Raw genomic sequence first — 17,340 nt, 5'->3', positions numbered from 1 at the left:
ACCCTAAAGACTTGATAAACAAAGAGACATTTAGAAAGCTAAGCTGTGAAATGACTGAAACAAAAAGGTGTATTTCCAGCTTCAGTTCCCTAAAGCGTGTAAGTACTTCTCAGAAACATGAGACAGGACAATGTAAAGATGTAATCTGCGATTAAGTAGTTCTTCTTTCACAGGGAAAACCAAAACCAATGACTTTTCAGGGACAGCAAAAACTCTTGATGAGACAACAACCTTACTCACTGTTGAAAATATAATCCCTTTACATCATTGGCCTCACTCTGCTGCTGTTCTCTCCTTTTTCTTCTTTTCTCTCTTTTCTTCACATTTATAGATCTACACCCTGAAGCTAGAGATTTACCAGCACGTCGGCCACTTCTGCCTTTTCCAGGCTCTGAATCAGTATCACTTTCCAGTTGTAGTAAGGCAAAACGAGATGCAGTGGTAGGGACTGAACTGATTAGAGCAGATTCCATTGCCATGTCTGAAATTCTAGGGAGCTGGCTTCTTTTAATTATCAGTTTCCTGGGAAAGTAGCACAGAAGGTAGAATGAAAACATTGTTTGATCAAACAAGCAATAATTCATATCATTAAACCACAGAAGTGGTTTTTTTTGGCTCAGAAAGCATAAGACAGGGCTGGAATTGGGGGAATGAGGGAGAAATCAAAAAGATACAGTATAATTTATTTATATTTTAACCGACTACACTGTATTACCTTAGGTAACTAAAGAAGAATTACATTAAAACAACAAAAAAAAAAAAAAAAAAAAAAAAAAAAACAAAACCAAAAAAAAACCTGTCTACCAAACACATTTTAGGCTAATACATTTGCTCTTGAGAGATTTCGTGGAAAAAAGGTGGCTCTACAAGAAGCTGGTCTTCATGTTCTGGGTGGAAATGAATAGAATAGAATAGAATAGAATAGAATAGAATAGAATAGAATAGAATAGAATAGAATAGAATAGAATAGAATAATTTAGTGCTTAAAAACTATTTCAGATGCCATCCCCAGAGCCTGACAAACACAATTTAAAAATGAAGTAGATAATACACATACACAAGCTCCAGTTTGGGGTAAGCAGCCTTATCTCTTCTTTTACAAGAAGTTTAATTTTGTTTGCAATGCACTGGAGATTCAGCAAGCAGTTTTCTCCACAGGGAGGTGAGCCCAGCATTTCAGCTGGTACCGTCCACAAACATCAAGTTCACCTGTTCTTACAGCAAGACACAGAGGATACGTTGGGAGGAGACAGAACTAAGTAACACTTATGCCTTCTGTTGTTGCCTGTAGCTAAAAGCAACATGTACATCCCTGGGACACCATTCTAAAGATCAAATCATTTACCTAGCATTAAAGCTAGATCCTGGGTATATCTATGTTTGTCCAACTGCAGTTCTTCCATGCAGAGTTTGGTCAATTAGCAGAGTATTGAAAGTGATGATATCCATCTCTGATTACAAATTTCATAGAAAACAGACATCTAGATATGCTGACATATTATGACAGAGGTGTAGTGAGATAATACATACTTCTTGAAATTACTGTTCAAAAGGGATCTTTAGAGTTTGAAACAAGTTCTTGAGTTATCTGCTTAGATAACCTACAAATCTGTTCCTTATTAAGTACTATTACAAAAGAACATGAGACTCTGCAGAAGTTTCCACAGGCTCTCTTTACCACTTAACTCCAGAATTTCTCCAGTCCAAAATTGTATAGGTGCTCCATATATACTCAGGTATGTCAACATGCAACAATAGCATGGCAGAGACCATTCCCCAAAATAATGATTTAAAAGGAATATGTCATTTCACTTTTCAGAGATGAAAGAACCATGCTCTACTCTTAAGTTTACAGGAGACAAAAAGGTTACAGAAAAGAGCATTCTCGTCACACAAAGTTACTCAACTCCATTTCTCTCAAAAGAAGAGAAAATGAAGCTGGTCATCTTAGGAGAAAACGGCCATTGAGCTGTGAATCTACTTGATGCTGATATTCAGATTAGCTGATCAGACCACAACTATGTATCTAGAAAATACAGGTCAATCATATCTACATCATAAGTAATTCATATTAGTCACTCTTTAAATCACAGAATCACAGAATCACAGAATCTCTAGGTTGGAAGAGACCTCAAGATCATCGAGTCCAACCTCTAACCTAACACTAACAGTCCCCACTAAACCATATCCCTAAGCTCTACATCTAAACGTCTTTTGAAGACTTCCAGGGATGGTGACTCCACCACCTCCCTGGGCAGCCCGTTCCAGTGCCTCACAACCCTTTCAGTAAAGAAATTCTTCCTAACATCTAACCTAAAACTCCCCTGGCGTAACTTTAGCCCATTCCCCCTCGTCCTGTCACCAGGCACATGGGAGAACAGGCCAACCCCCACCTCGCTACAGCCTACTTTAATGTACTTATACAGAGCAATAAGGTCACCCCTGAGCCTCCTCTTCTCTAGGCTGAACAAGCCCAGCTCCTTCAGCCGCTCCTCATAGGACTTGCTCTCCAGGCCCCTCACCAGCTTCATCGCCCTTCTTTGGACCCACTCAAGCACCTCGATGTCCTTCTTGTAGCGAGGGGCCCAAAACTGAACACAGTACTCGAGGTGCGGCCTCACCAGAGCCGAGTACAGGGGGACGATCACCTCCCTAGCCCTGCTGGTCACGCTGTTTCTGATACAAGCCAGGATGCCGTTGGCCTTCTTGGCCACCTGAGCACACTGCTGGCTCATATTCAGCCGACTGTCCACCATCACTCCCAGGTCCTTCTCTGCCTGGCAGCTCTCCAACCATTCCTCTCCCAGCCTGTAGCTCTGCTTGGGGTTATTGCGCCCCAGGTGCAGGACCCGGCACTTGGCCTTGTTGAACTTCATACAGTTGACCTCAGCCCATCGGTGCAGCCTATCCAGATCCTCCTGCAGAGCCTTCCTACCCTCGAGCAGATCGACACACGCACCTAGCTTGGTGTCATCTGCAAACTTACTGAGGGTGCACTCAATGCCGTCATCCAGATCATTGATGAAGATGTTAAAGAGGACCGGCCCCAGCACCGAGCCCTGGGGGACGCCACTAGTGACTGGCCTCCAACTGGACTTGGCTCCATTTACCACAACTCTTTGGGCCCGGCTATCCAGCCAGTTTCTAACCCAACGAAGCGTGCGCCAGTCCAAGCCAAGAGCAGCCAGTTTCTTGAGGAGAATGCTGTGGGAGACGGTGTCAAAAGCCTTGCTGAAGTCAAGGTAGACCACATCCACAGCCTTTCCCTCGTCCACCCAGCGCGTCACTTTGTCGTAGAAGGAGATCAGGTTCGTCAAGCAGGAAGAAGGAGATCAGGTTCGTCAAGCAGGAGATCAGGTTCGTCAAGCAGGAGACGAAATGACAGAACAGGATACATTTGGATTTTTGTGCAGACAAGACTGTGCACATATGCACACGTGTGCATACATTGACAAATATTTTAATGCTAAATAACTATATAGTTAACCAGCTGAGGAAATTAGTTAAAGTTGAGAGACTTCATGCTCTTACTAGCTGGACACAAAATATGTTGAAACTTGAAGCTCAGAGAAAAGATTACAGGTGCATCTTTACAGCAAGAAAAAGCACCAGATAAAAGTGCTCAGTCATGTTCCACAAGAACTTATGATGCTGGATGTTGCTCTAAAGTAGACAACACTCAAAGTTTTGTCTGCAGACTCCCTGCTGTGCTTGGCTTAAGAAAAAAAAAAGAACTATAGTATGACTCTTCAGTAAAAGCTTGGAATTTCTAGTCTCTCTCTACTGTGGTGTATTTATAGTTAATGTAAACAGTACAACAGCACAACAGTCTTTATTTGTACAGTGGCAGCAGTGGCTAATGCTGCCAAATCCTTCTTTTTGCACATACAATCTGAAAACAATTACACATAGCTGAACCTCTACACAGGTACATAAAATGGCTGCAAACTCCCTTCTTTCGTCTATAAATACACCAATATAAATACACCAATAAGTATACCTTTGCTGTCTTATCGTAGTTGGCATGCAATTAAGAGGCAGGCAGCAGCAGTTCCCCTTTGGGCTGTGCAGGGAGAGGCCCCTGGTGGAGCAGGCTGTCCCCCTGCAGCCCATGGGTCCCCCATGGAGCAGATCTCCACGCTGCAGCCCCCCCATGGGTGGAGGAGCCCCCGGTGGAGCAGGTGGATGTGGCCTGGAGGAGGCTGCGGCCCATGGAGAGCCCCCGCAGGAGCAGGCCCCGGGCCGGAGCTGCAGCCCGTGGAGAGGAGCCCACGTGGAGCAGGGGCAGAGAGGGACCGAGAAGGAGTGGTGGAGATGAAGTGCTACAGACTGACCACAACCCCCAGTCCAGTCCCCCTGTTCCCCTGCGCTGCACGGGGGGAGGAGCTGGAAGAGCTCAGATGGGGGGAAGGAAGGTGTTTTTGGTTTCTTTCCTTTGGTTCTCACTTGTCTAGCCTGGTAGTAGTAGTAGTTAGGCAGGAAATCTTACTGTCTCCCTATGCTGAGTCTGCTTTGCCCATCACGATCCTTGTTGAGCGATCTCCCTGTCCTTGTCTCAACCCTTGAGCCCTTTGCATCGTATTTCCTCTCCCTTTCTCTTTGAGGAGGGGGAGGGAGAGAGTGGCCGTGATGGAGCTCGGCTGCCCACCCACCAAAAAGCACTGCAGCTGCAAAGTACTGGAAAAGTTTTCAGAAGCAACAAGGTGTTTAACAAGGAAATGTATGGTTTCCTTTTTCAGGCTTCCTAAATAATTGGGCTTATTTCATATTCCCAACTCGGAGGAGGAGAATTGTTGATTTCACCTTCTTTTTTCTTCCTTGGAAATCAAAGGTGAACAGCTCTAAAAGGAAGGGGAACGTATCAGAAGCAAGCTTTTTTTGGCTTGTAATCCTTTCTTAAGGAAAAGATTTCTCACACACCTTCCCCAGATGTAGGGGGGCAGAGAATAATTTTGGAACTACTCCAATTAAAGTCAGCTTGGGGAGAGTGGTACTTCTCTATTTGTTTCTATCACATTCGCATTAGCAACAGAGAGTGTTGTGTTGCCGCTGCCAGGGGCCTACGGTGATGACTTCAGAAACAGAATTGAATGATGTCACTGTGACACCTTGGTAACAGCGCCGCAGGAGGGCAGGAGGTGCTGCAGGCAGGCAGCAGCAGTTCCCCTTTGGGCTGTGCAGGGAGAGGCCCCTGGTGGAGCAGGCTGTCCCCCTGCAGCCCATGGGTCCCCCATGGAGCAGATCTCCACGCTGCAGCCCACCCATGGGTGGAGGAGCCCCCGGTGGAGCAGGTGGATGTGGCCTGGAGGAGGCTGCGGCCCATGGAGAGCATTGCTTTTTGAAAAAGCTAAGAATTGTTCATAACTTATTACAAAAATAAAGAAATTTAAGACGAGCTGGAGCTTCTGAAGGTTAGACTTACATGTAATTTGTGAGTAGCCCCCTGTAAGCTGTGCAAGGACAGCAGCTACCAGCAGCTGGTAGCACAAGCAACTGCCAGCTTAAGCAGCTCTGCAGCAAGGTGGAATGAACAACAGTGGGTGACAACCTTGTTTCAAGTTGTCCTTTCCAGTGGTCAAACCTCCTCAAAATTCCTCACAGTATATTTGGTTTAAAAGAAACGAAGCACAGAACCAGCAAGAAATTCAGTGTCATTCTACTTTACGGATGGCAAATCAGACCCTTGTTTTGAAGGAAAACATAATAAAATAAAATAAAATAAAATAAAATAAAATAAAATAAAATAAAATAAAATAAAATAAAATAAAATAAAATAAAATAAAATAAAATAAAATAAAATAAAATAAAATAAAATAAAATAAAATAAAATAAAATAAAATAAAATAAAATACTAAGCTATTTCTCCACCATAAAATATATTATTGTTTTCTGAAAGAAAGAAACTACAAACACCTTGGTCTTAGATTCAACTGACAGAAATGCTTGAGTTACTCATAATGTTTCACTTCATTGTAGATATGACTGGAAACCAGAGACAAGACTGGTAAAATCATTCCTAGAACTCTGTGTTGTTTTCCTTCAGGTACCTTGTCTCTCAAGTCAGTGAGGGCTGGGACAGAATGAGATTGGAAAAGTCAAGAGTAGTATTCATTGTTACAGAAGTAGTTGTCCTGTATCTTCTATGGCAAAAGAATTTTCCTGAATAAATATATAAATAAATAGATAAAATTCCCCTGGCAAAGATTGGAAGCTGACACTTACCTGAAAGTTACCAAAGCAACTACCTCCCGGCAAGGTAACATAGCTCACAAATGGTGGGCCCAGGGAGCTCAGTGATTCATACACAATGATGCCTTCGCTTGGGAATATGGCCTTCTGCTTCTGTTTGCTTTCCCAGAACTCCTGCAATATTGCTACAACATTCACTGTCAAAGACATAAAAATGCTGAATGTAGGATGCATACATGTCCTTGATCTTAGTGTTTTCTGTGTTACACAAGAAATGCAGACATATGAGCTTGATACATTTATTATTGATAATAAAATGTCTGTGATTATCTCTGCTGGTGTGAAAAATATGATTTTGTGGCAATTTTGGACTTTCTGGGATTGCAGGCTACTGTAGTACATAAATTGCAGGTCAGCAATATTGTACTATTAAGTCAATGTGTTGGAACTTTGATATCACAGCAGCCATTAAGCTGCTCACTTTCAAACATGAGAAAATGTTATACTCAGATTCCTCTTTTCCATTCTCAAAAAAAACAAAAACAAAAACAAAAACAAAAACACATGGTCATGCAAGGAAAGCAGCTGACTTTTAATGCAAAACTTTATGAAGTAGCTGGAAAAAAAGGTGTTGTATATTATGATGATAATAGTTGCAGGCTAATGTGAAAATAGAAATGTGAAAACCAGAAATCCAATTGACATCATGACTATTGAGCCAGTACTCCAAAGTTTTACGTTCTGTGTTGGGGTTTTCTCAACACTTTTCGGCTTGGACTCAAAAAGAATTTTAGTATAGTTTATCTAGACTCGTTTTACAGAGCCATGTGTAGCTTAGAGATAATTTTCTTTCTTTCTGGGCATCGTTCAACAGGTGGTGAGCAATTGCATTGTGCATCACTTGTTTTGTACACATTAGTGGTATTAATACTCTTATCATCATTATTATTATTTTCCTTTTTTTTCTTCTTCTTTTTTTTTTTTTTTTCCTCTCTCCAAATAAACTGTCTTTATCTCAACCTACAGGCTTTCTTTCCTTTTTTTTTTTTTTTTTTCTTTTTCCTGATTCTCTCCCCCATCCCACAGAGGGAGGGAGGAGGGTAAGCAAATGGCTGCGTGGTGCTTAGCTGCCTGATAGGTTAAACCACAACACTATGCAAAAACAAACAAATGAACAAACAAACAAAAAAAAAAAAACAGCTGTGCATGATGTTCATCATTTCTCACTTGAAAATTTAAATTCAGAAGGTAAGAAGTATGTTTCTTAATTTGGACCTTCCAGTGGAAGTATGGAAGCCCTAGGCAGCAGTATGGGTCCTTCAGAGTACTGATACTGGTTCAGTATCAAGTATTAGTGCATACAGGAATCAGTGGCAGAGATAATTTTCCTCATACATGTATAATTTTCCTCTTTCTTCATCTCGTCTGACCTTGTTAGTAGTGGAATAATGTAGAAGTGATCCATTTTGAGACAGTGTCACCCTGGTGGTAGCTCACATGCAATCTATGGACAGGGCATTGCTCTGTTTGCTGCAGGGTGAGCAATGTGAGCTCCAATATTGTCACCGCCTGTTTCCTGACTTCTGGCAGCTGCACTGCTCTCACAGACAACAGCTTTTCTTGGCATTTAGCCATGACAAGGGCAGACACACAGAGTGTGGTCATCACCAGTTCCCTTTTTGCTGTGCTCAAGCCATGAGGAAGTGCGGGTGACGTGGTCTGAGCTCTGGGGAGGCGAGGCAGGGTGTTTGGAGCACACTGCTGTCTGCCACTGGATGGTGTCACTGATGCAGCAGCAGTGTTGGCTCCTGCCAGTTCTGGCATTTTGGGCATTTAAAGCTGCAGAACTCTCATGGCATTGGAATATTGCTTCACCGTAAAGAAGAAAGCTATCTGAATAAATTTTGTATTTGTAACAGGAAACACTTTGGGATAACCACTGTCTCAGTGCAGCTGTGAGAAAAAACTGAAATATTGAGGAACTCTTAACCACAGAAACTGACTTCTGCTTTTCTAAATGATGATGAATGTGGGAGAAAAACTGGTCTACTAGCCAGGGAGACTGCTACCAGTACGGACTCCAAATGGTAATCCACCTTCAGAAACTGGTCTCTGGCTGAATACCTCACTGATGTAAACATCTGAGTGTTTTTTTTTTTCTTCTTTTTTTTTCTTTTTTATGAGACCTTCTGCTCCACAGAGCATGCACACATTGGGTAACAATCTAATTTTAAACCCATTAAGTGAAAACTGATATTTGAACATAAAATTCATGAATGTAAAATTTCCAAGTTTAAACATGACAATTCAGTAGGAGCTGTTGCTTCAGTGTGAGAATGGTATTGGTGACATTCAGTCCTTTACTGGTATTGAAATAGATAGCAACAGAAAGTATCAGCTTTAAGAATATCACTGATTTAGGATGTTTCCATAAAGTGCTTTGGTTTTTGAAACAACTGTTGTCCAAGAGTGCAGTCCTTAAAAACAATAATGCAAAGTCCACAGGAATAATGAATTTGGTGGTGTAGGTAACCCACAGTACTCTTTCTGGTCTCATCATTCAGCCTGTATGATACAACTTTTGGTAAAACAATAAATAAATACATTTTAATAAAGCTTGATTTCTCCCACATCATGATGAGATCGATTATTCTGTAGGTAATAAACTGCTGAGTCTTCTAAGAAGATGTACAATGCAATTGGCAAAGCTGCACAGGGAAATCCCAAGCATGATCATTTTTTGTCCAGTCCAAGTCCCTAGATTTTAGTATCCTATGCCCCTCATTGATGGAGGGGAAACTACCCATAAATATCATGCGTGCTTTTGCTTACCAAGAGGAAATTATACTGGTATAGTGGTCTATAAAAGAAACAGGTATTTAAACTGTTTAGTACCAATGATAGCAATAAGTGACCTAAATTGCTGTGTGTCTGATCCTTGCTTCTCTTCTGTTGTTAGTTTTACAGAAATTAAGAGTTCAGAGTGTAAAATTTCTGTTTTAATTTCCATTCTTGTTCATGAGTCCTTTCGATGGTAATTCAGCATTTAGACAGCCTGCATCTCTCACTTGGCTGAAAGTTTCCACTCTGAAAACTAATATTCAAAAGACTTTTTAGAGCTATAGAGAGGTATCTACTTTCACTGCAATACACCAACAGAAATATATTTCCCTTCTTTTCCTGAAATCCTGAAACATGCTTTAAGCTGTCTCAAATTTTACAGATAAAGCAATATTTTACCAGAGGACTAGTAAGCAGTGAGTAGCTGCTACAGATTAAACTAATACGTGTATGACTAACACAGAAACAGTAGCTGAGCAGCATCATTTTTATTCTGTTCAGAATTTCTGTCAAATGAAAGCTATGTGCCTATCCCACAGTGCAGCTGGATATCTCTGTAATTAAGTAATTAAAAGTGCCTGGGTTTGTACTGAATTGGATAAACATAAAACCTGGCTTAGCTGTGAGGATGGTAGCAGGAAATACTTGGTGGTATATATGTAGTGGCAGCATCAAATTATCACTGCAGTTTTTGCTGTGATTTTTTCAATCCTAGCCAAAACTAGCACCTCAAAACAGTGATGAACATGAAGATGCATCAGGTTAAACTACAGAATGCAGCCATGATATCAAAGCCTCAAACTTTTTTTTCCCCAAGAATTCTTTATGTTTTGATTTAATTAATTTTATTTTACTCAACTGCTTAGCTTGAATCAGTATGTTTATCATCATTAAATTAAAACAGCATATCAATTTCAAATATATAATTAAAACAATTTCAGCTAAACTTGTAAAAATTCGGTGTGTGTGAAAACAGTTCTCTACTAAAAAAAAAAAAAAAAAAAAGATTTTATTTATGCCTAACAGCCACTACAGCCACTATTATTTTTTTTTCCTTCATTATGTATCACATGGATTTGTAGTAGTTTAGGAAGATGTGAAAAATGTATACATATGATCAGATGCACAATCAAATATACTAAGTTACTATTCTAAGATAGTAACTAATGATTACTAATATGATGATTACTAATGTTGTATTAAGATCTCTCAATATTCATTTTTCCTGCAATCACATGCATTGTTTGCCTTCATTTCTAAACATTCCAGGCAGAATGTTGTTCAGTCTCTATGCTGTATATCAGTATTTGGCATCCAACTGGCTTAAGTCTAAAAATGCAGTATGGAAAACAATGAGGATTTTCAGAAGTACATAAATGAAACAACAAGATTCATGGTTTAATGCAGCAAAATACTGTAATTTACGTCTCATTTTGAAAGGACATTCTCATTGTAATTGACTTTCGTATTTTGAAAGATGCCTATGATGTGGTTGAGTTTTTAAGATAATGCTTATAGTATTTGTATGCAATGACAAACAATTTTCTTCAGGATTAAATCATCCATGCTTTAAAACAATTTATTTTGTACACTGTCAGATGCTGAATTAGTTAACAGTATTGATTTTGTTGTAGGCAATGCCAAGACCCCATTCAGACAATATTTTATCCACTTTATACCTCAGATCTTTCTCAGTTAGAGTTTCATAGTAGTACGTGCATCACCAAGTTCAAGAGCAAGAATTCCATATACCCTCCTTTAGTACTCTCCCATCTGTGAATATTAATGGTTCCACAACAGTCTATTTGATGCTGGCTGTAATGCCTAGTTACGAGGTGAGAAGATGATTTTTCTTCTCTACTTTGCTTTTTACTCAGCTGGAAAAGCCTCTTGCCCAGGGGCTGAGCATTGTACCAAATGAAGCTGTCCCCAAGTGCAAATCCTGGTAGAGTTCTTGAAGTTTTCCTAGACTCTAAGGACTTTTTATTATTTATTTATTTATTTATATATATATTTGAATTTAGGACAGGCTGCGAGTTCTGTGGAACAACAAATATGTGGGTTATACAGCTGCATTTACCCTAAGTGAACCCTGAGCTCTTTTGAGAGTTCAGAAATACAGTTTGATGTGAACTGTGTTTGAAAGAGGATTAAATGATAACACATTTATTATAACACAACATTGTTTTCCAGACAATTTCTCACCTTTCAGTAGCAACTGTCTTGCCTCTGCTCAAGGAAGTCTGTGAGTCAAATTAAATATCATTCTAAGTGGGAAACAGAACTCTCCAACTTGGATTATGTCAGTAAGTTTGCACTGCATTGATGCCAGAAAAAAAATAGCTCCAGGTTTCTGTGAATTACTGCTAAAAATACTGGCTAGGCATTCACCTCAACCAAGGCAAAAAAACAATGCCATAAACAGGAGGCTGGCCAACTGGGAGGGGGGTGTTTTGGCCAAGACTGGAAGGGCAAATCGGAGTGGGAGCCAAGTGACTCTGCCACTGAAGTGGAATGGAGTCATATACTTGACAACGTCTCACTGCCGAGAGAGTGGAGTATAAAGAACACACACACAAGATAACCACCTACTTTGTCATTTTAAAACTTAAAACAGCTGTTTCTAAAAGTCCTTTTAACTGCCTTTGTGGATTTAATTTAATACATGAATGCAGAAGAAAAATACAAGCTTTATGAATGAAAGAAATATGTAATATGAAATCTATTAAAGAAGATTCTTCAGTGAGAGGCTAGTAAAGTTCCCTTACATGTCTTAAATCAAGCCATGGCACATGATCAGTAAAACTATATCCTTTAAACAAAGTTCATAAGTTACAAGTGCACCCTTCCCCAGCTGCAGCCTATTAAGGCTTGTAACTTAATGCATACATCTTAGGGAAGCTGTTAAATTGGGCTCAGGCTAGCAAAGAGATACTGTTTAAATCTCTAGAAAAAAAAAAAAAAAAAAGGCAGCAACTGGAGTGGGATCCAGCTGTTTTGAGGGAAGGTTTTATTGCTTCTCTTTTGATTTATTTTGCATATTTTTAAACATATAAATAATAGCTTTAGGAAAAAAAAGGTACAAATGTGAGTAGGCAATATCAATTAATTTTCCCATGATCTTACTATGCATTTGTCATATATATTATGTTATGTATTAGCATGTTGGCAGTGATTTTGTTAGGATATTCTGGTCCATATGCTATACTATTCTGTTCTCCATGTATATGTACAAAAATAAAAAGCCCCATATCCTTACTAAACCTAATGAAATTAGGTATATTGTTAAATATATATAAAAACATTATCAAGTATCATGTACTGGGACACCAACAATATGCTGAGAGGACTTCAGGGGCATTTTTCCTTCTCCATGATGGATTTGGATGCTATATGAGTGAGCTGATCTAGCAGTGGACTATTAGGTGATTCTGTCTAAAACCCTTAAAAAGCACAAAAAGTAGCAAGATGTTGTTTCAGGAAAAGAAGATCTGATTGTGGCGTGAGATTCCACTTGTGAGAAGCAACATCTTTAATTGGCAATGACTACCTTAAATCCAGCACTGACTGACAGTTCCTAGACTTCAAGGATTTGGAAAAAGAACAAAATAAAATTAAATAAATGAACTGGATGGCCTCCTCAAGAGCCATTCTGAACGTGTTACCAAGTAAAGGAAGAAAGAAGAAGATGTTGGAGGCAAGCAGCTCAGAGAATGGTGTAGGCTTTGTGAACCATTGGTATGTTTGTAGTCACAGCAGATTTAGATGCAGCTAGGGAAAGGAAGGGTAGAGACTGGGAGGGTTTCACTGACACCACCGTTGGACTGAGGCAAAAAGTCAATCCCTGCAGCGTTATGAATTGAGTAAGCAGGTTATCACTTGGAACAGAATGAGTAGACATACTAAAGTCAGGTGTTTTTAAGCTGATAGTCTGAAGACAACTGTTAATCATTGCCGAACAGCTTGGCTTGGTCTACCTTCTTATGTAGCATTACATGGGAAAATGATAAGAACTTTGGTATAATTTCAGCATCTGAATATAGCAATAAAGATTTATAAATTGGTCAATCTCTTGTGATAATCAGAAGTATAACTGATTCGCACAGGAATAGTATAGTAATAATAACATTAATCTAGAAAGGAAAAGACTGTTTGTTTGATAAAACTTTTAATCTTGTAATATTTCTCCAAGGCAACTGACTTACTCTGGCTATAGTGCACTTCAATTTAAAAGCTTGTATCAGAGAGCTAGTATGGTACCCACTGACAAATCTATTTCAATGTTAAATGAAGAAAAGTGAGCTGGGCTGATTCTACCAAAAATTATGGGCAGATCCCCATAAGTTAACATACTTTCTTATTAAAAACTCTACAGTCTAACCTGTCCATCTATTGCTGACCTGAAATCTTTGCTGGCAAAACGTGCAAAGGAAAATGTGCGATTTGTTGCTACCAGTAAAAAGAAATGGAGACACAGTGCTGTTCAGCTGATGTAAAATCACTTTGCTAAATGTTCACAAACCAACCAAGCAGCAATCCAGCTAGGAACCATGAATTCAAGTCAGGGCTTAAAAAGACTTTCTGGAAGTACTTAGCTTTTTTCCAAGCTTTATCGTAACTCCTACCTGATACCATAATATTTTTTGATATGAAAACGAAGTCGTAATAAGGTCAGCATATGGATTAGACCAGTGCTGGGGTTAATTAGGTCTGCATGGTAGAAAGCATTATCTTTTTATCATGTTATCTGGGATGGAAGCTACATACAGCTCACAGTTCAGGGAAACACACACACCAAAAAGCAAACACAACTCTTGCAGTAGCATGAGTTGAGCACTGGGCTCCTTCTTCTTGCCTTCCTCCTCCATGTCTTTGCCTGTCCCATTCTTGCTGGAGCTGCCAGCCCCTCTGCAGCCCACTGTTCCCCATCCCCCATCGGTGGGCTGGTGACAGGCCTGCACCACGGGGCCTTGCTCAGACCCCTGCTCTCTGCCAAAGATTGTCTACCACTATAAGGATAAAGCATTCTCATGGCAGGGAGGAACTTGTGAGAAACAAATTATCCCTGCTGTCTTGTTGCCAGGGCACCCAGCCATGATCTTGCATCTTTCCCAAATCCCATCATCTCTGCCTCTGCTGGGCAGATGCTAGCCCAGCAGGCACAGCACCACTCACTGTATTTGCTCCTGCAAGCTGCACCCAGGAGGGCAGGGACTTTTGAACATCTGGTCTCTCCCTGCTGCTGTTGAAGAAAGCCCTCTGTGAGACATTCCCAACAGAACAAAGTGTTGGGACAGTGCAAGCCAAGACCTCTAGGTTGGAATGGGAACAAAAAGTGTATGTGGTGCTGAGCAGTGATGAGCAGACTTGCTCTGACATCTTGCCCTAGCAAAACTCAGTCCTGTTGACATACTGAGTCACACCACATTGTGAAAAGGGTAGATGCTGCTGCAACAAAGTAGATCCTGAATGGACTTCATTCTTACTTTGTTCTTTCCAATAAGGTCTGAAAGTAATGCGTTTGTAAGAGATGTGGACGTGGTCCCATGGGGAAACATGAGACACTATGTTCTTTCTAGTCTAATACTTGCTTGCTGTATTTAAATCTGATTAAAAGTCAGAGATGGACACCACCTAGATCTAAAGATGACTTTTTGCTGAAGATAAAAAGAATGCATGTAAATTCTCATCTGACTTACAGACAAAGCACTATGAATGTCTGTCACCAGTCAGAATTAGTGGCACACACTCACAGCAACTTCAAGCCTGTATAGGTTAAATTTATATTAGAATGCCTTCAAAATTCTTTTCATACCTCAGAAAATCTAAAGTAGAAAAAAAAAAAAAAAAAAACTACTCGAATCCACTCGCACTTTTGTTTCTATTTAATCATCTCTCCCTCCCTTAGATCTGTGGGTGGTCACAAATGCATTGTCCAAGCAGCTTGTACATACACTTTCAATAAAAGCCTTGTCAGTAGACCTGCAGGAACTGGTTACCAGTGGAAACTTATGAAAGGGAATGCCCCTCTCCTCGAGCCCACCCCCCACACTGCACCCCGATCAAATTCTTTGTTCCTGTGATGTGTGTACATTCACAGACTGCTCCACGAGGTCCCAAGACTGCAACAGTAATACAAACCTACCCAGCAGCATACAAACCTCCTGCAGGGTGGCTTGAGAAACAGATGTCAGACTCCTAAGCTCTGGGACAGATCCTTATGCTACATTCACACAAGAGTAGCATCCTTCTACAAGAGTAAATCCAACTTAGTCCCAGGGAACTACTGGGTCAGCCTCTGACTTTTCAGTGTGGCTATGAGCATAAGAATCTGGCAAGTGGAGTTGTTTAATGCAGATGTACATGGGTTTTTCCCCTAGGTCCATCACTAGCCATGTCTTTAAGTCTTTATTCCTTTTACAGCAAGTTTAGAAGGCAACAGTTGACTGTATGAGACTGATTTTATTAACTCTAACAGAGCTGTTGACAAAAGAATGAAGTGGAGATTAAATAAATGTCTCTGCAGTGTGCCTCAGGTCACACGGGAGATTACGATTAGAAGTGAATGTTAAATAAATAAATAAATAAAACTCCCTTCTAAAAATCTAACATTGTTCCAGCATTGTTTGCATGTTAAATGATTGACTAGGTGATTCAGACTGAAATGACACCCAGCAAAATACTAATTTTACAATCAAATTGTTTATGTAGGACCGGATTTGGGGGCATGACATCAAGAGATCTCATTCACCTGTGAAGAAAACTGAGAACAATGGAATTTAACTATTGTTTCATTTGATCTGTTGAAGAGGGTTTTTTCCATTGTATGAAATCTGTGGATGTATTTTCTAAGAAATTACTAATTAAATACCACTTTGTTCCATGCATAGCCCCACTCAAATCATAAATTCAAATTTAAATACTCTTATTTCCATGATGTGAGTTGCATTGAACTCTGTTTCAAGGGATGCATCAGGCCAGTTTATTATGTGCCATCTACTGAAAGGTACTTCAGAACATTTCACAAGGGATAGTTTGTAAAATGAGAGAGAAAGAGAGAATAAATAAGTGTTTTGGCCAGGTTTAAAAAGTGCATCCATAGTCAAGTCTGATATGGGGGGAGGGGAGGGAAATCACATTCCATATACTTGCAGGAAAACATCGTATGTTTTAAGATTGCAATATTTGATATTTTGCAGTACTACAGTCAAGAAAGGTAATTTATAGGACAAACTAACCACAGAAAGAGAGTTGGCATAAAGTTTTCCAAAATTGTCAAGCAGTAAAGTTTTTACCATGTTATTAGAATGTAGTTAAATATCCTAGGTAAAAGTTGTGAATCAGTTTTCTGAAATGCAAACTTAAAAAATAAGCAGCAACACTGCCTTCAAATAGGCAAGATAAAATAATGATAGTTTGTGGTATGCACACGAATACATGTACAAGCATGTTAATTACTTCTCTCTCTTAATTTGTTGGGTACAACAGACATTTGAATTAAATACACTCACTATCAGGGAAATAAAATCATTATCTTTGGTACTTACAGTCTTTAAAAACCAGGGCAGGGTCTCGAGGAGGCAGAACTTGGGCAATTACAAGTTGCAGAGACTCCAAGGTTCTGTCCATCTCTGCTCTGCTTTTCCAGAAAGCAGCCACAAGCTGCCCTCATGCCTGAGTCAGGCAAGTCCTGTACCAACTTTCCGCAGCTCATTGATGCGCTGGATTCCTGAGGAATCTCCCCACGTCTCCCAATCAGGCATTGCCTCAAACCCCACGACCCTCCGCAGGGTCCACCTCCCCGGACTGCTTATCTTTGCTGTATGCTGAGCTAATTAGCTGCAAAGGCAGGCTGACAGGCGCATTCCTACTCCTTCCTTCTGTTAAACACACCCACCTACAGGCCGGGGAGAGAAGCTAATCACCAGAAAGAAGTTTGTTTCATCGGTTTATTGGAGATGTGCTGAGGCAAAGACCTCTCTAGTTCATACCAAATGAATAAAGAGACTCTCTTGCTCACCCAAACCCTCAAATTATGGAAAAGATTGCAAATATAAGGAAATACTTATGTAAAGCTATACTAAACGTGATAGCCTGAAAGCAGCATGCAGGCTCTTGTTTAAAAACAACAAATTCGATAAAAAGTATGGTGTTTTTTTTTTTTCTTCCTGTAACTATGTAACTGGAGAAGAAGGATATTAATGGCAAATAGAAAATTAATCCGATTAGCAAAATTAAACTTGTGATATATTAGGTTAACCCAATTTGAATCTGGTTTCCTGAAAAGCAGTTTCCTTACTCCCTATACAA

At 40.0% G+C, this 17,340-nt stretch overlaps 1 long non-coding RNA gene across 1 annotated transcript; it reads right to left on the bottom strand.

The window, feature by feature from the left end:
- Positions 1-131: 131 nt before the first annotated feature.
- On the bottom strand, positions 132-16,952 carry LOC140003075 (uncharacterized). Its single transcript, XR_011811037.1, has 3 exons — positions 16,578-16,952; positions 6,223-6,386; positions 132-522 (listed from the first exon to the last, which is right to left on the bottom strand). It is a non-coding gene; the product is annotated as an uncharacterized lncRNA (long non-coding RNA).
- Between the last annotated feature and the right edge of the window lie 388 nt (positions 16,953-17,340).

Source organism: Anas platyrhynchos, chromosome 8, assembly GCF_047663525.1.
Source record: "Anas platyrhynchos isolate ZD024472 breed Pekin duck chromosome 8, IASCAAS_PekinDuck_T2T, whole genome shotgun sequence".
NCBI lineage: Eukaryota > Metazoa > Chordata > Aves > Anseriformes > Anatidae > Anas > Anas platyrhynchos.
This window is presented reverse-complemented; position numbering and strand designations above follow the sequence as displayed.